At 40.5% G+C, this 24027-nt stretch overlaps 1 long non-coding RNA gene across 1 annotated transcript in view; it reads right to left on the reverse strand.

The window, feature by feature from the left end:
• The window catches only part of LOC110088335 (uncharacterized), a 26100-nt gene continuing 2073 nt past the window's right edge, over positions 1 to 24027 (reverse strand). Inside the window, exons 2-3 of the long non-coding RNA XR_012081050.2 lie at positions 5898 to 6030; positions 1 to 742 (exon numbers count right to left, since the gene is read on the reverse strand). This is a non-coding gene — a long non-coding RNA (uncharacterized LOC110088335). The remainder of the gene's footprint in view (positions 743 to 5897; positions 6031 to 24027) is intronic.

Genomic DNA, 24027 nt, shown 5'->3' on the forward strand with positions numbered 1-24027 from the left:
CTGTAAAGACTAAGTGATTTTATTTGGCATAAACCTTTCTGAACAATGGAGCACAACTTAAGAAGCAAGCTGGAGCTAATTTGACAAATAAAAGCAAAAAAAGCAATGTATACTGCTTATGTATACAAATATAAAACAAAAGCTTATATATTGGCATTTCATTGAAATATTTATAACCTACCATATATCATAAAGATCTCAGTAAGAGATACAGACAGCAAAAGAATGTAAAAAATCAACAGTTTGAAATTACACTTAGAGAGAGAAATATTAATATTACTGATAATAATAGCCCCACAAAAATGTCTGAGAAGTAGTATAATTATTCCTGGCCTTAGCTTCAATGCAAATAAAAAGGACTATTTATCCTGTCCTCAGTCTAAAAACAAGATTCAGCCCCTTGCTGCTACACTCATGCAATCCACATCACAAACATACTACAAAAAGAATGATATCGCAGCTGTATAGGACAAATGTCACCATGTAGTTACTTTTATTGTTTTATGGAGAAGAAAAGTTTCCACTTTAACTTCCCACATTTCAAAATATGGAAGTGACCCAAAATTCTGCGAATTATGACGTTGGCAGCTGTGGGTGGAGCTGGTTGGGTTCTTGCTTCCTGTCAGGTGCTTTTTCTCTCCACGTTTGCTTCTTTCTCATTCAAAAAGATCGCTCAGAGGAAGGAGGGGGAGGATTATTTAGTACAATACCATAAAAATTTCTCTGTGAGCCTTAAGTGTCCCTGTAATGAAATAGAGATGGTTAACAATAGATGACAACCAATGTAAAAACATTCATAATCTATTCCTCATATGTTTATACACACGTGTGCATGCATGCATGTACAAACACTTTATTTTACATATGTTTTATTTTGTCAGTATATAAGACACTTTTCAGTAAGCAGAATCTCAGGGGAGTCGCAGAATCTGAAAAATAGATGACAAAAATTCTCCCACTATTTAAGTCTCCCTTTTGCATGACAGAAATGTTCATGTAGCAGCAGCATATAGGGTGTGAGGGGAGTCACAGATCTGCTCAGAAAAATAAAGGGATGTAGACTGTGGACATGCTTTTTTTTGTGCCCAGATTCACTGAAATTTAAGGATATAGGAAAAGTTATAATGGGTTGACTCAGCCTCTTGGAGCTTTACTTCTTGTTATGAGCTGTCAAGTCACCTTTGAATTATGACAACATTATGAATGAGTGATCTCCAAAATGTCCTGTCCTCAACAGCCCTGCTCAGCTCTTCGAAACTCAAGGCGGTGGCTTCTTTTATAGATTCAATCTATTTTGAATGCGATCTTCCTCTTTACCTTCTGCCTTCAATTTCTCCAAGCACTTTTGTGTTTTCCAGTGAGTGTCACCTCTTAATGTGACCAAAGTACAACAGCTACAGTTTCTTCATTTTTGTTTCCAGATAAAGTTCAGGCTTGGTTTGATCTTAGACCCATTTGTTTATCTTAGTGGCAGTCAAGATAGTCACAAAGCTCTCCTCCAAGCACCAAGAAATCAGTTCCTTTCTTCACTGTCCAGCTTTCAAATCTATACACAGTAATCAAGAATACAATATTGCAGATGATCTTGGACTTTGTCAATGACACATCCTTATATGTTCTTTTAATTTGTTTTAGCCTATGTAAGCCGCCCCGAGTAGACGCTGTCTAGAGGGGTGGGGTAAAAATCAAATAAATAAATAAAATAAATAAATAAATTACACTTAATGATCTTTTTTAGTTCCTTCATTGCTGCCCTTCCAAATGTCCTAATTTCTCAGCTGTAGTCTCCATTTGGATTGCTAATTGCTTAGATATATACAAAATCTTAAACAATTTCAAACTGTCAATATTAAATTTCTGCACTTCTGAAGTGGTGATTTGTGTCCCCTTTAATTTTCAACTGCAGTCCTGCATTTGCACTTTCTTCTTTCACTTTCACTGAAAGCTGTTTCAAATCATTGCTGCTTTCTACCAGTAATATGGTGTCACCTGCATATCTTAAATTAATAATGCTTCTTCCACCAATTTTGACTCCTCCTTCATCTGAATCTAATCCAACTTTCTGCGTTTTGCATACAGTTGAATAGAAACTGAGGCTCTCCTCTAGCACCATATTTCAAATGAATAATTTTTTTTCCTGTCAGCTCTCTTTACTGTCCTGCTTTCACACCCATACATGGCGATAGGAAATACAACAGTATGCATGATCTTAGTGTGTGATCAATTTCTTCCTGGATGTTTGCAGAAAAGCTTTTAATTTCATCTTCTTCACATCTGTAGTTGGAACATAGACTTGAATTATGGTTATGTTGATGGGTTCTCAGGTTTTCCCAGAAGTCTGATTGATACTATTTGGTCAGATCTTTTATTACAGCCCCTAAATGCTTGTGCTACATCTTGCCTCAGTTTTAGAGCCACTCCATTTCTTCTGAGTTTGTCATTTTCAGAGTAAAACACTTTGCAGTTGTTTGACTGAAAATGTCCCATTCCATTCCACTTTAGTTCACTGAGACCAAGCCTTGAAACATTTAAATGTTCAATTTCTTGCTTTATGATTTCCAGTTTACCTTGATTCATTCTTCTTGTGTTCCATATTCCAATTGTGTGTGTTCTGCAACATCAGAATTTCCTTTCATCTCTGTGCACATCAGTCACTAGACATCCTTACAGCTTTAATCTAGTTGCATCATTACCAACAGCTCTATTCATATTTGTCCTTTGCTCTTCCCCTGTAGTTGCTTGAGTGCTTTCCAACCTGAGAAGCTCATCTTCCAGCTCTATCTCTTGTTTCATTTAGGTCTGACTTAATAAAGCTTTTGAAGTAAGTAAACAGTGGTTTACCACTGTTTTCTTCTGCACAGAACCGTACTAACAAAAATTAGTTTGAGTGTCACCACCATTGTCCACCAGAATCACTGCTGCTCAAATTAAATTAAACTATGACTGGAAATTCAAGATAATCACTTCACCTCCTTTGTAGTGTAACTATAGTGTAACTATAATGTTTAATTACTTTTACAGCTTAAGGGATGTGGCTTCAATAAAAACTGCTGGAAAAATAGCTCTTTGGTCAGGACTATGAATTCTAGCTGATGAGCTCCCAAACACACCTGAAGAAATTCCAGATGGTACAAGATTTTATAGAGGAAAAACCAACTTAAGTTTAAACCAATTCTAACATTATTAGAATCGAGTAATGATAGCCATCACAGGATAAACAGTGTGATGTGGTGGACAGAGTGATGGACTAAGACCTGAGTTCAAATGTCCATTCAGCCATGGAAAATCACCTGAGGGGGATTGGCACTCGTAAAACCACCTTAAATATCTTATAAAAGTCTTCTTAAAGTTACTGTAAATTGGTTCTAATCTGATGGTATCTAACATGAGATCAATAACAAAATAACAATACTATTCCTTATTTTAAATTCAAAATAACTTTACTTAGCTTATGTGGGGGCGTTAGTTTTTTATTTATTTGCTTGTTTATCTGTTTGGGTGGTTTTTTAGTTTAGTTTTGTTTTTTGTTAATAGGAAGTTAGGTGATGGTAAAGGAGAGATGAGGAAGCATTAGGTAAAGGCTCCCCTTGACATTTAGTCCAGCCATGTCCGACACTAGGGCGTAGTGCTCATCCCTGTTTCCAAGCCATAGTGCCAGTGTTTGTCTGAAAACAGTTTCCGTGGTCACGTGGCCAGCGTGACTAGATACGGAACACTGTTACCTTCCCACCGAGGTGGTACCTATTTATCTACTTGCATTTTTACATGCTTTTGAACTGCTAGGTTGGCAGAAGTGACGGGAGCTCACTCTGTCACGTGGATTCAATCTTACGACTGCTGGTCTTCTGACCCTGCAGCACAGAGGCTTCTGTGGTTTAACCCACAGCACCACTACGTCCTTTGCTGAGGAAGCATTACAGCTTCTCAAAAATTTAAAAAGGGATGTGATGTCAAAAAGTTTGTGGATTGTTGGTCTAGAGCAGTGCTTCCCAGATGTTCTTGGACTACAACCAGAAAGCATGGCCAGCACTGCTAGTGATGAAGGCTTCTGGAGGTTTAGTCCGAGAACATCTGGAGACGCAAGGTTGGGAACCACTGCTCTAGACTAACAGTTCCAGCAATTTGATACCAAATGCTAATGCCTCCATCCTACAGAGTCCTGGGATCAGCAGTTTGAGGAGGCCCTTAAAAGTTCTAGGACTCTAGTGAAGAACATCCTTTTCTACAAAAGAGAAGCAAGGGTTTTTTTTTAATTTTATTTTTGTTTTTCTGAAGAACCAAAACTCAAGTGTCGGAATTGCAAGAGACTGTATAGCTACAAATTAATTAATGAATACACTTCCTTTCTAACCTAACTGCTTTCAGGTTTTTATCAATTTTGCTCGAACTGTTCATATCATCTCAGGGTTATTGCTCTATGAGGCGTTAAAAGTATATATATGCCACTCTGCAACCACTTTCATATATATTTCTAGGTCTAGTGATTACATACAGAGAAGAAAACTGTGAGGAGCTGACTAATTTCTCAGCTCACTGGCATCAGAAACTTTCTCAGAATATTTAGTGCCTCAAATGCTGGAAGAATAATGCAAAGTAGGTGTGGGAAAAATTATTTTTGGCCAATAGACTTATTGGTTGGGGATGATGGGGTTTGTAGTTTAAGACACTGAGAAGGTGCAGGGTTGGGAATACTGACTTAATACTTCATCTGCATGACTGGGAGCTAGTTAAACAAAACTATGGACTCTGGCCTGTAGCACTGGACCTTGGCTTTAGTGCAAGAGGTTTCTTTACAGCTACAAGGGAGGGGGGTGTTTGCATTACGGGGAGGGTGGGAGATGAAACTACTCATTCAAGTATGGCTCACAGAAGCAGCTGCTGTTGCTGTACCTTTCCATTCAAAGCCAAAAAAAGTGTGGGAGGGTTGGTGCGGCAGTGGAGAGACTCAAATAATTTAACAGGAACAGGGCACCAGGAATTTTATCAAGCAGTTTTCCAGTGACAGCAGATTGCTAGCACCTCCCTTGTTTCTCAGGTGCACCATGCTAATGAATAACAAAAATAGGAACCTGAAAAACCAGTCTCTGTGACCTTGTGGTGGAACATCTCCAGCTGGCCATGAATCATGAATCTATTTACCCATTCCAGTCCCAGGGAGCAAAAAGAAGCCAGCCTATTTGTGCCTAAAAACTGCCTCTGAGAGGAGAGTGCTAGATGCACACATTTAATAGTCTCACCCCATATTACTAGGCTCTTACAAGTTCAGTGCTTCTATGGGGCAAGTCAAGTTTGGAAGGATACTTAAGGTGGACATGTACATTTATGCAGGACAGTCCTCTGTTTGAAAGGCTTTTAGAGGAAAGTTCTCTGTCTGAAATCCCCAGTCTGAAGGGCTTGTTCAAGCAAAGTCTGGTTTAAAAACAAACCAAAAAAACCCAAAAAAACTCAGAACTTGGAAAAGTTTCTTTGTGGACTAAAATACACTGAATGTGCTAAAGGAGAGGGGTGGTTTGGAAAGTTGCAGTCTGAAAAAGGAACATTTCCAGCTCTGTAAAGTAGCCAAAGGAAAAAAAGAATGGGAACCTTGAAGTTGTCTCTCAACACTTAGCACCTAGACAACACCCTGAGCAGGAACAAAGGTCTTCCCAATACAGTGGCCCCTTCACAGAAAGGGCTGTCCTTTTGTAACATAAGACACATAGCCATGTGAACAGAAGATGGAGAACACAAGCTGTGTCCATTGTGATATCCAAGCAATATTCACAATATTGTGCATACAGCACAGAGAGAGAGGAAATAACTTCATTCATCCGTCCTTCTGGTATTCTCCTGCAAGCCCTACAAAGGCACTTTGCTTCCTAATTTTGCCAGCTAAGAGAAACAATTCTGTTACTTACTGATTCACAAGCAGCGGTGAAAGACACAAAAGGTGAGGACAGATGAAATAATGGGATGGACTGCCAGAGGAGTCAGCCTTCTTGTTTTCTTTTTCCTTTTCTCACTCAGGAGAATCATTGCCATGTTCTTACTCTATAGGGAGATATGTTTAGAGTTCAAGTATGCTTAGAAATAAGAACATTTTATGCAGAGTTTGGAAATATTACTTTTTGGTCTACACTTCCCAGAGTCCCTTAATATTATTCAATATGGTGGCTGGGACTTATCCAGGAAGTAACTTTCACAGCTATTCAGATACTGTAATGTCTTCAGCCAGCCCAGTCTATAAAAATAATATAGGTAGGTGGAATTTGGCCTGTACATATAACAGCTAAGGTGGCCGCTTACACATTATCAAAAAAGGTGACATGCATCGCCCAAAAAGAGAGCACAGGGAATGCTCATTTGTATAAAATTATGTCTGCTAATTTAGAAAAAAAATCGAATATAAAGAGATTTTGAAAACATTTTAAACAGAATTACAAGGCATTTCACCTATGCAGGGAAGACACTGACCAGGTGACCTCTGTGTCTGCTGAGCCTGCTGTCCAGGTGCAGCTCACCATGGATGGACAAATCCAAGGTCCCTCATCTTCTCCTTCTCCTTCACAGTATCTTTAAATCAGACTTGGACTGGACTGCCATTGAAATGGAGGACACTTTCAAAAGGAGGAGGATCCTCTCTAAAAGAGGACATGCAGCCACTTTTGTAAGACCAGGTGGATGGAGGCTTCCCACTCAAATCTCTTTCACACTCTCCACAGAGATATCTGAATGATGAATTTCTTCAGGTACTTTTGGATTATTGTGTTATCTTGGTCTGGCCTGCCTCACAAGGTTGTCGAGAGGATAAAGGAGAAGAGAGTCAGGTACATTTCCTTGAATTGGTTGCATGAAAAGCAGAATGTAAGTGTAACTAATTAATAATATATACTGTATTTTTTGCACCATAAGACTCACTTTTTTCCCACAAAACAGGGGTGTGGAAAGTCTGTGCGTCTTATGGAGCGAAGAAAACAGATTATATTTTCCTGTTTTCTTCTCCTAAAAAATTGGTGCGTCTTATGGAAAGGTGCGTCTTATGGAGCGAAAAATACGGGTAAATTTATACTGAGGGGAAAACAAAAAGGCACCACATATTTGTGAGGGTTCTGGATTTAGAATCTGGGTCTCCAAAACATCCTTAGACTTTCATAACTTTGCAACAGGGGAAAGATTTATTGGAGTATTCAACATAAAATCCTTATCTATGAAATTGTCCCACAACTGTTCTCCTGCCGTCAACGGGTCTGACAGGGGTACCTCGGCATTATTCAAGAACAGATTGGTTTCTTCAGGATTCCATGGACCTGGCCATCCCTGGAGGGGGTCATCCTTCAACATCTCGGTGTCCTGTCCTTCCAATCAAGGAATGGTCTCATCCTCGATGACTCTGGCCCACTCGACGTCTCTGGTGTCTGGGAATAAGACCCAGGGTCCCCCCCGGAAATCTCTCCTCCTCTCCTCCTCCATTCTCCATCTCAGTCTCTCTTGCTTCTCTCTTTCTGCCTTCTCCTTCTCCTCCCTCAGCCGCCTCCGCCACTCGTGAGCTTCGGCTTCACCCCAGTATGATGGCCATGGGAGGAATCTCTTGCCTCCAGCGGTAGTCTACCTCCTCCCTGGGCACATGGAGTCATTCCCACTCCCCAGTCCAGGGATCTTGTGCCCAGATCCACTCCCAACCTAGAGGCAATCCCCTTTCCCCTCTCTTTATTTCTGCTGTCCCCGCCTCTATCTCCACCCTCTTTTCCCTACCCATTCCCACCCAATGGTTTTCTGTTTGAATGGCTACCGTTAACCCATGCATTTTGACTTCCAGATCCCAGGTGTCGGTACCCCATTGTTCTTTCTTAATGGGGGGGGTTGAGTGGGTGAGGTCTGTATCTCCCTTTCTGTGGTCTATGGAGGAGATGGCACTCCAGGGAGAGGCTTCTTTCTCTCACCTTCCATCTCACAATATTTCCATGTTCCTCCAATTTGTGGAGCAAATTAATACCAACTGAGAGGACAAGAGAAGTGGGGAGATAATTAACCCTTTCCTCCATCATTATGGATTCAATTTAAATTGCAGAGGAAAGGTGAAAAACTGCTTGAAAGATGTCTTGAAATCAGAATGAGTTTGGTTCTTAGATAAAGGAATACAGAAGTTAAGATTGGAACAGGACATAACCCAATAGCAAAACACATGACATACACATCCTGATTAACATTGCTGAGTTCAATCCGTGGTACCCCCAAACCAGCCTCCAAATCCAGAAAACATGGCAGGGCAGAGCATTAAAAAATCAACTGTGGACTACAACTCTCAGCATTCCTGTAGCTGTGCGATTCTGGGAGTTGTGGTCCAGAAAGTAATTTTCCCATGCTTTCACCCAAAGCGTGCAATAATAGGCAAGACAGAACAGGAGCAAAAGGCAGCATAAACTGTGATCTGTTTCCATGAGCCACCCGCTACAATCTTGCATTGTTCATCCAGGTGGATCTCTCCACTCAGCCAAGGAAGACATAAATCAGACATGATTATAACTTGGACTCATGTGATTAACCATCTGCCTGTCACCAAGGCACTAAGAAGACAGCACAAGTAGATTTCTCTGCCCATCATGACACAACAAGATGGAGGTACGCTACCAAGTGTCATCCAATGAAGTCACAGCTCCGTCTGGCAGCAAAAGAGAGTCGAGTCATTTGGGGAATGGAAAACCAAGAAGCCGAACTGAGAGATTCCAAGATAAAACTTGCCATTAACAACATCTATTCCAGACAGGGGCATTCTGTGGAACCTCGAACAAGGATATGAATGGATTTGTAGGTCTGTACCTCTCTAGTTACAGTACTCTTAGGCATCCTGAGAAAGAGATAGCTGGGCAGATAGAGCCAGTGTGGTTTAACTGCCATTTTGCTGGAGCAGAAATGAGGACACCTGGGTTCAAATCCCTGTTTGGGCCTAAAGATCAGTAACCTTGGGCCAGCTATAGTTTCATAGCCTGGCCAACATCACAGAGTTTTTGTGATGGTAAAGTGCAAAAGAGAACCACATATACCACCTGAACTCACTGGAATAAAGACATATGTGTGTAACAAGTGAATAAAATAAACCAGTTAGTTAGTTAGTTAGTTAGTTAGTTAGTTAGTTAGTTAGTTAGTTAGTTAGTTAGTTAGTTAGTTAGTTAGTTAGTTAGTTAGTTAGTTAGTTAGTTAGTTGGTTGGTTGGTTGGTTGGTTGGTTAGTTGGTTAGTTGGTTAGTTGGTTAGTTGGTTAGTTGGTTAGTTAGTTAGTTAGTTAGTTAGTTAGTTAGTTAGTTAGTTAGTTAGTTAGTTAGTTAGTTAGTTAGTTAGTTATATACATAAATTTATATGCATGTATATAGACAGTACTATATGTGAAAGGAATGCTCTTTTTCCGGTGTCCTCAAAAATTCGTATTGGAGCAGTATTTATAAATTAAAATGGAAATGGCTAGTCATGTTTACTATATAGATATTTTTAAGAATGGAATATGGAGAGGGGGATCTGACATATTTCCAAGATCCTATGTGATGACAAGGGAAATATGAAAGCACATTTCAAATACTTTTCAAATACTTGCAAAGTAGTCAAACAGAGGAGAGACGAGATTTGTTCTTGATCATCCCAGAGTACAGTACATGTAATAATGGACTCAAGCTACAGGAAGCCAGATTTAGGCTGAATATTGGGGGGGGGGTGTCATAACTGTTAGAGCAGTACAACAATGGAGCCAATTACATCGGCAGATGGTGAGCACTCCAATGCTAGAGGCATTCAAGAGAAAATTGGACAACCATCTGCTAGATCTGGTTTGGATTCCTGCATTGAGCAGGGGTTGGACCCGATGGCCTTCCAACTCAACTACTCTATGATTCTACAGTGCTGCTCTATTGTGCTCTTCAACTGGCCAGAGCCACGTTCTCCAACATTAGATTTTGTTAGAGTTCAGATTTTAGATTTAGATTTTCAAGACCACTGTTGTAGCAGAATCAATAGTTGCAAGCAACTAGTCAGAGTGACTATGTCATTTGCTCTGCCCTCCCATGTTCTGTTTCCTCTGAGATTAACTGAGGGAGTGGGAATAGATTTTCTTGGTGACAAAATTTGGGGGGTGGGTGGACAAATAATTTCGTGATACCTAAAAGACTAGCAGGTTTAATTTGGCTTCAGCTTTATCAGATGCAAGTGGGTTTCATTCACAAAAGCTGACACCCAATAAACATTGTTCGTCTTTAAGGCACCACAAGGCTCTCATTGTTGGCTGATCTGGCTTGGGTTTTTCTGCCACACACCTACCCTGCCCTGGTTGTGAGTTCTTGGAAAGAGTATATTCATGTGACATATACAGTATACATAACACACACATATCCCTCTACAAAAAAGGATAAAAATAATTGCCGACATATTCAGTTATCTTCAGAACCATTGCTATGGGGGCTGCTATGATAAGCCCCTGCTACCTCTTCTTCAACATCTCCAATTACCTCTCCCATGATGGCAGGAGGATTCTGAGAGCCTCAGTCCAAAAAAAATGTTTCCCTCAGATATTGTATGATTTGATGCAATCCTCATAAAGTTGGCAAGCAACAGTAACTGCCCATGCTGGCTGGGGAATTCTGGGAGTGATAGTTCAAACACATCCCTTTTCTAGGTTCAATTTCTGCCAGTGCTGATTTCCTCCTTTGCCACCACAACACTGCAACCTTAGCACTTCAAACCAGGTTACAGGCACCAAGCCCTTGGAAACTTGGACTTCAGTGGGCGGTTTTTGGGGGTAGGGGTGGGGCAATGGGGGATCCCACTTTCTTGGATCCTGTCAAATTGTTGACACAAGTATGCCTCACCGGCACCCTACCCTTGATGCATCTCCATTCCAGCAGGTATTACAAGCCTTTCACATCCTTCCTCATGGGAGAGAAGTGTTTAATTAGACCATGTAGAAACTTGCTGTGCATGTTTATGTCAAAGCAACAATGAACAAAGATCAGCTAATTACAGAAACCTCTCTGTGTGTCTGTATGGGGCTGGGGGAAGCTGAGCAAAAACCCAAAATGGTTCCTCTCCAATAAATGGAGCATCATTCTCCTTGTCTCCTTTTAATTAAAAGCAAAGAGTGGAAGAAAAAGAAGCATAGCTAGAAAGCCAGACACAAAAGGCCAAGAGGAAAGGAAAGTACTGTAAATACACGAGAGAGAGAGAGAGAGAGAGAGAGAGAGAGAGAGAACAGGAAGTTTGCACTTTTCTTTTGGAGTCTAAACCCAGGAAAGTGGAGTGATGGGGGTTGGGTATCCATGTGTTCTACAGTGGATCCTCTACTTATGGAATTAATCCGTATTGGAATGGTGGCTGCAGGTCGAAAAGTCTGTAGGTCGAGGCTCCATTGACCTACAATGTATTGAAAACCAATTAATCCGTAACTGGCCATTTTTGTTCCATTTTGGGTTTTTTTTTCCCAGTCTGTAGGTCAATTCTGCGGCTGCAAGTCGAACCTAAATTTTGCAGCCAGATAAGTCTGTAACTCGAAAAGTCTGTAAGTGGAGCCATCTGTAAGTCGAGGGTCCACTGTACTTGAAAGAGGACAATCCTCTATCTGACAGCTTTTTAGAGCCTTCTGTTCGAAAGTGTGCTTTATTTCAAGTCCAAGAGAATTTTAAATATAAAGCATCTTAAGAAGGGGTAGGAGGGCCTCAGGATTGCCCATTCACATCCAACACCTGCACAGCTGACTGTCCAGGTAGTCACAGAATTCAACTAGTAATTTCTGCTGTCCCCTCTTATGGGGAGATGTGCTGTATTTTTACAATTGCAGCTACATAGTATGAAATGCAAACTGTATGTAATGTGTCCTGTCTGGGGGTGATAGTTTTTTTTTGGGGGGGGTGATGCATAATTTAGCCACTGTAAAAAGAGAGATAGATTGCATGAGGAAGTATGGGGGGAGGGTTATAACAAGGGAGCCCGACATTGAGAAAAGTCTGCCTTGGACTTTATGTGCCATACCGGTTACGGTAGATGGAAGACCAGACCATAAGTTTTGCAAAGTTCTCCCCAAGGTGTAATGAACAGAGGCTCTAGCAAACTAACCAAACTGAGCAAATAGGACACTGACCTGTGCAGGTTTTGTTTTACTTTTTAATATACTCTTATAAAGGTTGGGGCAAAAAATGTACCAGTAATATTTGTAGCAAAGAAATATTACCATTTATATTATATTCATAGATTCAAAATTTCCCACTTCTGGCATCCCCTGCTAGAAACATTTCCTGCCTGAAACTCTGTGAAGTAAGTCTGACAACAATGAGGAAAAAACAGAGCTGACAAATATTCTTTTTTTTTTTTTTTTTGGACTACAATTCCCAGAAAATTTTAGCTAGCTATGTGGTATACCAAAAAAGTTACATTTCCTTGCTCTGACTTTGACAGCTTTGAGAGGGGATTGAATACTGCAAGGCATTAGGAGACTGATAGTCTCTCTGCTCATTAGGCTCTGCAGAGGGTACCTCTCAAAAAATGAGCAGCCTCTAATGTCTTTCAGTTCCCATAGAGCTTCATCCTTCCCACCCCACCCATCCTTCCTTCTTTTTCTTACTTAATATCTCTCATTGCAAAGAGAAACTTGGGAAGGCACATTTGTGTATACTGAAATTCTTCCAAGGATCTGAATTAGAGATGAGCACAAATTAGAAAAATGTTTTGATTTGTGATTCATCAAGGTCAATGAATCACAAATAATGAATTTATGATTTTTTTTCCTGATGAATCAACAAACCAATTCATTGATTCATTTCTGCCTTTAAAACCCTATAAAAAGGACCCCCAAGCACTTAGACGAAGCAAAATTGCAGAGAAGATTCCCCTGACTCTTTGCTACAATCCTTGCAAGTTTGGTAAAGTTTGGATTTCAGACATCTGTGTTATACACCTACAAAGAGTTCCCCCCAGGAAAATTACCCCCCAGGCACTTAGAGACACCAAAATCGCAGGGGAGCTTCTCCTCACTCTCCTCTACAATCTTTCCATGTTAGTGGAGACTGGGTTTCAGACATCCAAATTATACACCCACAAAGTGGGTCCCACCAGGAAAGTGCTTTTTAGCAGCTGGCTTGGGGAAACCAAACTTGAAGGAATCTTAGAGGCGAATCAGGAGAAGCTTTCCTGTAATTTTGGCATCTCTAGGTGCCAAGTCTGTTTTATAGCCCAACAAATTGACATATCAAAAATCACTAAAATGCATTGGTTCATATTAATTGGGGGCATTGATCTGTATGATTACAAATAGATAAATTACCAATTTTTGAACAAATGTGATGATCCATTTTTTAATCTGTGTCCATCTCTAATTTGAATTTTTGGCTTAAATTACCAGAATTCTAGCCAGAACTTCATGGTGAATTCTGGTAGCTGTAGTGAAAAATCCAAATGTCCCATGTCTAAGAGTAGCATTTCCCTGCTTTAAACCACAGCCATCACTACATTTTGTAGGACCTGTCTATGTGCTTAAGCATTACAAGCTTTATGTATTCACTTGGATGAGTTTGAGTCAATTAGGGTGCAATCAGACAGCAAGAAATTATTGCATCTGACCATAGTGGAAAGGACTGTTTTATTGGGAGCAATTTCCCTTAAAGCAACCCTTCTATCCATTGGGGAATCATTCCCACCCAGCCCCAAAAAAGAACAGAAGGGTCCATCTTGGGCATGGATTAGGGCTGGACTGGAATGCTATTGCCTGTACATCGTGTCATTGCTAAGAACTAGCCCACAGCAGACTATGCCACGAGCAGTCCAAAATGTGAGCTATTTCCCCATCTGATTGCACCTCAGTTGATCCACAAAAACTGTAATCCTCTGCAGATTTATACAAGAGTATCTTCTGTTTAATACTGAAGGACTTTCTCTGAGCTAACATGCATAAGCCTCAGCTGCAGATCTGCATATAACTGCATATGAGAAAAACACAATGTTCTGGACAAATGCTTCTGGGCTTAAAGGTCAATTAGTTATTATAGCAGTTATTTCATGGAGCCCCAAAGTCTGAAGTTTAATACACAACCTCACAAATATTTGAGTCAAAGTGTTTAGCAAGATTTCTCCTGCAAAGTACAAGTATTTGCTAGGTATAGAAATAGGTCTGAGAGGAAAATGAGGATTGGGCACAAGCATTTTTCCCTCCTATTAGCAAAGCTAGTTGGAAGGAGGACAAGACCAGCTCACAAGTATATAAGCCAATACTGCAGAAACACTTTTACCTACTTCGTTGTCACCATAGTCAGTTTGCCAAATATTAGAAAAAAGGTGAGAAACCTACAGCCATTCAGATACTGTTGGGCTACATAACTATGGTAACTGGGGCTGATGGGAAATGAACTCCCACAACATCTAGAAGGCCACCAGTTTCCTACTCATGGTTTAGAACAAGAAAGCACGTTCCTTTCCTGATCTGGAAGTTGAGTCATAGCAACAGGTCTTCTTTCTTATTAGGTTCAAACGTTTTGCTACTCATCCAAGTAGCTTCTTCAATCTGAGGAGAGTTGGTAGGAGATACCTGATGTTTCCTCCATGTTGGTTTCACTTCCCCCTGGTCTGAATAGGCTCATTAGAAGGACGAAGGATAAAGGGGTGAGTGAAAATCCCACTTCTGCAGTCCTTCTCTGCCCATTGTCATGGGTCCTTAATGGTGGTTAACAGTGGTCTTTCTGGTGTGTGTGGTCCTAATCTTTCTGGGGACTGATGAAAGGGCAGCATGATAAATAGGAGACAGATTGTATCTAAGGCCTCCACCCCTGTTGAGTGAGGGATTTTCTGTATGATTTTCTGACCCCTCTCTCATATACTCATTTTGGACCAAGAAGATAGGTGGTTGAAACGTTTCACTACTTGGATAAGTAGCAAAACGTTTCAACTTAATAAGAAAGAAGTCCAGTTGCCATGACTCCACTTCCGGATAACCTCACCTGGATGACTGAGAATCTTCATAGATATGTTCCTTTCCTGACTTTTCTCCCAGGTGACTCTAAACAAGTCACATAACGTCACTGTGACATGAGGCAATAACCTGGATTCAACCGCCAGGGCTGGCTGAGAATGCTCTACTGGCTTGGGTGACAATTTACTTCCTTATGCAACTGTGGAGCTGGTATCTCAAGAGTGTTCATCATGATAACATACTTGTCCTAGAACTGTCTAGCATAGCATATGTTTGCATTATGACCAGGGTTGTGTGTATTCCATGATTTTGCACATGAACAGAGGGTGTAAGAGGCAGGCATAGCTGGGAACATATCAAGGAGGATACCTATGTGAGGGACCCATTGCAAACCCCTAGAATACTTCAGCACCACCTCTGACTTTTCAGGAGACACGGTTTTGATGTGCACAGCAACATTTCAGGTGAGAAAGTCTTTTGTCATGATGGTGCAATTTTAGCATTATGTTTGGTTATTTAGATTTATTATCAACTTTCAGCTTGCGCTCAAACGCTTGCTCAACTAAATGTATCTTTTTAACAGCATTTTTTTAAAGAATCATATTAAAATAAAACAAAAATAAAAAATAAAGAAGAGAAAAACATTGTGGTTAGAGATGGGCACAAACCTCGGTTCAGAGGTTTGTGCTGGTTCACTGGTGCAGCACCACAGGTGCCGAGCATTCCCTATTCCCACCCCCACCGGCTCCCCCACTCACCAGCCAGCGCGCACTGTTCTTCTCCTGCTCTTCATGCAATCGTCCAGTTGCAGGAGGAGCTCATGCTTCCATCTTCCTACTCCTCCAGCAGCCGTGCACTCCAGCAAGGCAGCGGGGCAGGGATTCCTGTAATGCTGCCTTTGAGTGGGTGGCTGTTGGAGGAGGCAGCAGAGGGAAGCACAAGCTCCTGCTGCAACAGGACGAGCGCGCAAAGAGCAGCATGAGGGAGCCAGTCGGAGGATGATGGGAGAAGAGAATGCCAGAGGTGCTGCACCAATGAACTGGCATGAATCTCTGAACCGAGGTTCATGTGCATTCATCTCTAGTTGTGGCACCTTAAAGACTAACCGCCACATATTAATGGGACCTTTCCTGGACAAGTTCACTTCTTTCTTATTAAAATAAAATATTTGCCCAACTGCTCAAAAGGAAAAGACAAAGCACACATTTTTAAAATGATGTTAAAAAAACCCCACATACTACAAAAATGGTATGCTTGGGTGTAGTTAACTGGCTGGATAGCTCAGAGAGTTGGTTTCTGGCTGTAGAGCTAGAGATTGGAAGTTCAATTCCCCACTTCATCCTGCAAGTAGAGAAATCCTGTGGGGCCTTGGACAAGCTGAGCATTCCCAGGATGCCCCCAGAAGAAGGGAATGATAAACCACTTCTGAGTAATCTGTACCTGGAAAACTCTGGAAAAGGTCACTATGAGTCAGTATTGACTTGACGACACAGTTAGGTGCAGTTGTTGTTTGCCTCTCCATGTGTCTACATCACTCCCAGAGTTATTGTCTTTTCCAGAGAATCCTCTATTCTCATGATGTGCCCAAAGTAAGACAGCCTCAGTTTCAACATTTTTGCCTCCAAAGATAGTTCAGATTTTATACGATCTAGAACCAACTTGTTTGTCTTTATTGCACTCTAGGGTATCCGCAAAATTCTCCTCCAGCACCACATTTCACAGAAATCAGTTTTTTTTCCTGTCAGGTTTCTTCACTGTCCAGCTTTCACACCCATACATGGTGAATGAAAATATAAGAGTGTGGATGATCTTGGTCTCCAATGATGCATCCTTACATTTGATGGTCTTTTCTACCCTGTTTCCCTGAAAATAAGACCAGGTCTGTGAGCAAGGAGCTGCCAGTGTGCCGTCCTCTGAGATATCGACCATAGAGGAAGAACACGGCTCTATAGAGGAGGGTGTGTTAGCAGAAGTAGAGCAGGAGAAGATAGAGAGGAAAGCAGCATTAGAGGTGTGTTTGGCAGATGACAAGGGGGAGGAGCGAGACTTGATTGTCTGGGAGGAGGTGTTAAAAGAGGGGGAAAGCCCGTGCGTTTTTAATATAATGGATGAGCCAGAAAAAGGGAAGAAAAACCAAACGGTCCAGACCGAGAAAGAACCTGAGCAGGAGGACATATGTGGACTACTGAAGGACTTTCCTAACTTGTGTATGGGGGGAGGACTGCTACCCGATCCAGAAGGTAAAGAAGGAGACCCTAGAGCCGTTGGAATGGATCGTGGTAGTCTCTCCGCGCAACCAACGCAGGGGGGAGGGTGATTCGTCCCAATCCCTCTTTGTTGCAGCACCAACACAAGGGGGACTGGGCGAGACATCCCTGCTGCGGCACAGTTTGTGCAGTACGAAGCAGTCCCCTGAGGCCCATGACGGACCAGGAACAATTTGGGCCAGCCCCGATGTAAGAGTGATTGGACTACCCCTGAAGTTAAAGTTCGTAGTTATAAGACTTTGCCTGAATTAAGTTTAATTGACCCATTTGAAGCAGTTGAGTTGGATGTCTTGAAGAATAAAAGAGATTCTGTTAAAAATTTGAACCAGCCTCCGTCTCTCTTTCCCGCGCAAACTTGGGGATCGCCCATGGCAGAAGAAGAACCCAATCACAGGGTCTTATATTAATTTTTGCTCCAAAAACGCAGTAGGGCTTATTTTCAGGGGATGTTTTATTTTTGTCATGTACAGTACAACCATCTACATTTATTCAAATACAGTCATGTCATCTTCTGGTTGCTGCAGCACAATGGTGGAGAATGGGGTTTCACTTAACTAGGGCTTATTTTTGGAGTAGGATTTATATTATGAGCATCCTGAAAAATCATACTAGGGCTTATTTTCAGGTTAGGTCTTATTTTAGGGGAAATAGGGTAGTTCATTTATTGCTGCTGCTCCTAATCCCAGTTTCTTGGCTACAGTCTTCATTTGGATTGATGACTGAACCAAGGTATACAAAATCATCATCATCGTTAAAGTTCTGTAGTTCTTCTTTAGTCATGATTTTTGTCTTCTTAACATTCAGCTGCAATTCAGCTTTGGCACTTTCTTATTTCACTTTCAGTCATTTCAAGTGATTGCTGCTTTCTGACGGCAAGATGAAGTTTTTTCCACCAATTTTCACTCCTCCTTCATCTGAATCCAGTCAGGCTTTCCATATAATATGTTCTGTGTACAGATTGTACCCTGACACCTTTGCCTCTGCTTTCAGTTGCCCACCTTCCATATGTGTGTGTTCTGTGCTGTCAAGTCAGGACTGACTTATAGTGACCCTAATAGGGCTAGCAAGGTAAGTGAGATATTTAAGGTGTGGTTTTACCAGATCTGCTCCCCCAGGGAATTTCCATGGCAAAATGAAGATTTGAACTCTGTTCTCCAGAATCCTAGTCTATCATTCTGTTCACTACATCACACCAGAAAATGTGGTGTATTACCGATAAAATGTTATCACACACACATACACAGGTCTTTGATCATTTTACTGTTGACATCAAGCAAGCTTTCAGGAACTAGGAGTTGGATTATTACATGAAAGGACTATAAGCTCTATTCAGTTTTTGATATTGGACTCAGACTTATTTCATTCTAATTGCACTGCTGTTGTTGCAGTAGGTGGGTTCTAATATGGAGTCTCTCAAGATTCTAAGTGCGAAAAGCAAGACAAGATCACCCGCAGGATACTCGTGCTATCTTTATCACATCCATGAGCAGGACCCACAGCTAGATAGGCCAGTGTGACTGCTGCATTCATATTTGTTCCAACTGTAACAAACAAAACATCTATCTACAAACAGGATTGCATCACCCATCCCAATCACCTGAAGAAACAGACTCCATGTAAAAGAAGGATCCCCCAAGCCATATCAAAGGTCAGCAGCCTCAGGCCTCTAAAAGTAGTACATGGTTATCTTCTAAATTCGTTTTTAATATACAGTACCCATTTCTATTGCCAATGCCATCTCTCATATACCAGCCATGGATGCCTCTAGACCAGTGGTTCCCAACCTTGGGTAACCCGAGTGTTCTTGGACTACAATTCCCAGAAGCCTTCATCATAAAGGTTTTGGAGAGTTGCAGTCCAAGAACACCTGGATTACCCAAGATTGGCAACCATAGTTCTAGACAAAGCCTTTGTCATCTCATTGTCCAGCCTCAGCAATAGAGAGGTCGATCTACTACGAGGCTAGGCAAAGTGCAGATTCGCCTATTATCTCTTACAACAGATTGGCCATTCAGTGCTACATTAAGTAGGTCTGATGGCAGCTTCAGCCACCAGATACTGAAGGATGGCAAACTGTAGCGAACATAAAGCTGTGTTGGCTTCCCCTTCTACCTTCAGTTGTGGTTGAGGGTAACTGTCCCATCATCAGAGCTAATGGAGGGTTCAGCTACACATCAAATAGGCAAGGGCACCATTTTACCTCTACACACATTGTGACTTATTCTGAGGAAGCAGGCACAGGGTTGTACTGTACAAATAAATTCACAACAAATGACAGAAAAAATAAATGAATAAAAGTAGCCTAAATAAATACAGGTTGTTGGATGTGCTTACATTTAAGTGTACTAAACTTCAGTAATTTCCAGAGAGGTAGCTATGTTAATCTGCATTAGCAAGAACAATTAGTCTTGTGGTACTTTAAACACTGAAAAGTTTTATTTGGTATAAACTTCCACCGAATCTCATGAAGTGGCCAGAAAACATGCAGAATACAATTTTGTAACCTTCAAAATGCCACAAGATTCTCTGTCAACATGACTAAAGCATTTTACTTTTAAAATAATGCATAACAATAAGATACGTCAAAGACAGATTCCCCCACATCAAAATACATCTTCCACAGCTTGCTAAAGTTACTTTTTTGAACCAGAACTCCCAGAGCCCTGCAGCCTGCAAGGCCATTTGCTGGCTAGAGGATTCAGCTAATTTTTATCCAAAAAGAAATTCTTCCAGGATGGACAGGATGCTGAAAGCATATTTAATTGTTAATGGCATTCAACAGAAGGAATTCAAAACAAGCATGTTTTCTTTCTCCCTCTCTCTTTTTAAAATCTTTCCAATTAAATGCATCTGAGAAGCACTTTTTAAATGCAATCTCTGGATTATCTCTGAGGTGAGGAGTCAGCCCCCATTTCTATAGATTCCACCACACTCTTCACCTCTTGATACGTATTTAGACACTCCAAACTTTTTAACACCATTTCTGTTGCTCTCACTGAAAGATCAGTTGGCTTCTACTGGCATCTCCCTACCCTCTATTTACTCTTCGGTTCCTTCTGTTTGCAGCACATAAAATATTCCAACCTTCTCTATAGACTAGTTACAGTGCTACTTTTTGCATGTTTCACCCACAGGGAATGTGTTTGCAAGTGCTTCCCTCTCTCCATTCTCACCCCCCCACCTCTCTCAGCAGAGGGTTCCCCATTATCCTCTCTTCTTCATCAAGGCAAGCCCTGCTATCAGCATGCTTTCATTTTCCTTTTTGTGTTGTGTTCTTGCCTTCCACAATCTGATGCCTAACTATAGTTACTGATAGTTACTGACTAAACTGTATTTTCACCTCAGGCCTTTTTGCATACCTAGTAACTACCGGAATGATGATTTGCGGACGTCTGACTCATCTGCATTTTATTAGAATCTTGGACCACAGGGTTTTAAATTCCATTTGGAACCTTAGGCTCTCATAGAGGGCTGCTGTGAGGACTTAAAACCAGAAACATTTGCTAATGAGCACTGCAGTTTCATAGGCAGTTCCATAAAGATTTACCACATTCATTTCCAGGGGAGTAGCTGTGATAGTCTATGGCAGAAAAAAAAAGAAATAAAAAAAATCAAAAGCTTTATGGCAACTCAAAGACTAACAAATTTTTACTTGTTATAAATAAAGCCTAAGCTTTCATACACTGTAGCCCACTATTTCAGAAGCTTATATGACTTTTGGACTACAGCTCCCATAAGATCATTTGTTTTTATTAGAAAATGTCTGCTTTTAGTTGCAGTATTTTTTCATGTTTATATTCATAGACCATTCTGAGTGCATTGCTAGCCAGGATGAAAAGGTAGGAAAAAAGAATATACAGCCTGGATAGCTTTTTGGTATGATCCAACAAACTCTTAAAACAGCAGCTGAAAAAAACAGAAACTGGCCATGCATGTGATATAATGGTATATAAACTTTTTAATGTAATAAATTTTAATGTGACAGAGTTGTAAAGTTACAATGCAAAGCATCTGGAAAGTACAAGGTTCTTTGCCCCTGCTCTAATCCAGTCATAAAGTCTTAGGTTTTTTTTTCTTTTTAGATTATAACGCCCAGAATTCTGCGGTTAGCATGGTCAGTGGGGGATTATGGGGCTTGTCATTAAAAAATAACTTTTCCAACCTCTCAGCTACTACTAGGTATGGGAAAGCCTGGAAAAAAACAGAAAAATTGGGGGGAAACACTAGTTTTTCCTTTTTTTAAAAGAGGGTGTGTTTTTGTGGAAAAAATGGGGAAAAGGAATCTGGAATATGTTCTTTTGCAACAATAAATATTATGTCTGTGACATGGTATTCAAACTATATAACATGAAGACCTTAATGAAAGACTTCTGAGACTTCATGTATTTACCGGTAAGTTATCTCTAAAGATGTAAAATTTCCATTTTTTCTGGGAAGGGGGGGGGAATAGAAATTTTCTGAAAATTTACATTTCTGCTACATTATACTTGTGATGGAGTTGAAGCAGTGTGGGATATGTAGTCAGAGAAATGTAAGATGGAGTCAGACAGGTTCTGTGTGGAAATGATTTGAGAGACATTGGAATGTATTTTTCTAAGTGCTATGAGAGTGTTTTTCTGAAGCATGGATCGAGATAAAGCTGAAGGTTGGACAGAGAGGCCCGTGGAAGACTCAACATTCTGAGCTAATTGGAGAAGAGATAAAACACCTGGATTTCCATGGGAATTGAGAGCAGAGGAAGCTGTTACAGCCCCTTGAGGCTAATTGGTTAACAGCCATGAAGTGTCAAGAAGAAGGGAGGAGCTAGAGAATGTAGAAAATGGACAATGGGTTATGTGGGAATGGTTCAGTTCCATGATGATGGGAGAGAGAAAGAACTTGATGATTTGAGCATGTGGCTTGAAAGAGAGAGAATGTAAGTAAAGAGAAAGAAGGAAGTGGGGCTAGCCCACCGTAGTAGTGTTTTTTATTTTAATGGGGATTAGTTATTTTATTTAACTGTAATAATCTTTGAATATATTCTTTATGCTAAAGCTTGAGCAATATAAAATGATTCTATGAAACTATTTTTCTAATAAAAAATAATTATAAAAATTCCTACAAAGGACTGGTCTCTTGAATAGCAAGGTCTAGCTAAATCCAGGGAGTGGAGAGGGCCACAAACTACGTAGCTATCTTTAAGAGTCCTACCTAACTGAGCTGTTGTGTATTCTAAAGAATCACAAAGCCCATGTGTCAGTACTTGCAAAGTACTAGGTAAACATAAAGTGTTATTTTAAAGTCATACTTGTTCAAGGGGCTCACACAACACAGTGCTGAGGTCTTGGGACTTGTCACAGTGCAAAGGTGGTAGGTAAGTGGCCCGTCAAACTCTCTGACTGAGTGCTAAGTGCTCCTTGGGGAGGGCTGGGCACCACAATATTCACTAAAGGCTAACTGGGGGAAGAAATAATACTACTGTACCAGAAATGCTGTAAGCCGCCCAGAGACCTTCGGGTAGTGTGGGCGGCATATAAGTTAAATAAATAAATAAATAAATAAATAAATAAATAAATAAATAAATAAATAAATAAATAAATAAATAAATAAATAAATAAATAAATAAATAAAACAACTTCTCTAGAAGCTACAGCAGTGTGAACTCAGAATCATTCCTGACCTTCTGTTTACACTGGATTGGTGTTTGTTTTCAGTGAGTGAATCCACAATGACTCCAGGATGTATTCTCCAAGTGGTACCAGCCATTAGGAGCCAACAACTTCTGTGTTCACAGAGCAAATGGGGAATATCTTTCCCAATATGCATTACTTTGTCACAACTGAACCTGTTTCATTGCTTTGTCAACTTTCCTGGTGCTGCCAGAGCTGAAAAGATCTGAGATTTCAAACAGAGAAATCCAACAAAGAAATCCAAATCAACCAGCAGAACTGAAAGGAAATATTTTCTGTGATGGATAAGTCACTTATATTGAGTTTGGTAAGAGAACAGATTTTATTGCTCTTATCAAAATCAGTATGCAACAAGAATAGGAAACTTTTGAGGTGGAAATCACCCTTCTGTTGGATTTTCCTTTGGTCCCCTTGACATTCCAAAATAATGGCTGAGTGATTCATGGGTCTCAAATTGCTTGCATATAATTATCAAAATCACCTTCCATAGCATTTCTGAAAAAAATCCTCCTTCATCACAGGAAATTGTAAATAAAATCAAAATACACTGCAAATGAATTACAATGAGCACTGCTACTGTTATTAAAAGAATTTTATGCTTTATACCTAATCATGTTATTGAAATTTTCAGGGGGAGTGGTAGCTGATGCTGCAAAATAACAAACAGCTTTGTCGCCTCTTAAAGGCCAACAAATTTTATTTGGAATATCCTTTTGGAAATTGCAGCCCACATCAAAGTTTAAAAATAAATCAAAAGAATTAAAAATAAAACAGCAATTCCTTATACAGTACTTTGGGGTGCCAGCAAAGCAAATCTTCCAGGGCCTACTCTATGGGCACAATCAATCTAACTGCTCTTACCATTTTCTACCACTTCTTTTTTAAATATTCTGCTTCCCTGCACAGTTGAAAGGGGAAGGATCCTAAGCCTTGAGAGGAATTAAATGCAAAAAGTACAAATGACCATTCATTTAAAACTATGAGGCCTGCAAACTATAGCAGGGGAAACCTCTATAACAATCAGCTCGGCCATCATCAGTTTAGGAATACAGGCTTTTATTCACTCCTGTAGTTGGAGACAAGCCATTGTCTCTATTCATACTGAAATAGAGGTCATTTCTACTTTTGCCCCTCTGCTTATCTTAAAGTAGCCATCCTTGAACAAAAAGCATTTCAAAGTG

The sequence above is a fragment of the Pogona vitticeps genome, chromosome 9, assembly GCF_051106095.1.
Source record: "Pogona vitticeps strain Pit_001003342236 chromosome 9, PviZW2.1, whole genome shotgun sequence".
NCBI classification, from domain to species: domain Eukaryota; kingdom Metazoa; phylum Chordata; class Lepidosauria; order Squamata; family Agamidae; genus Pogona; species Pogona vitticeps.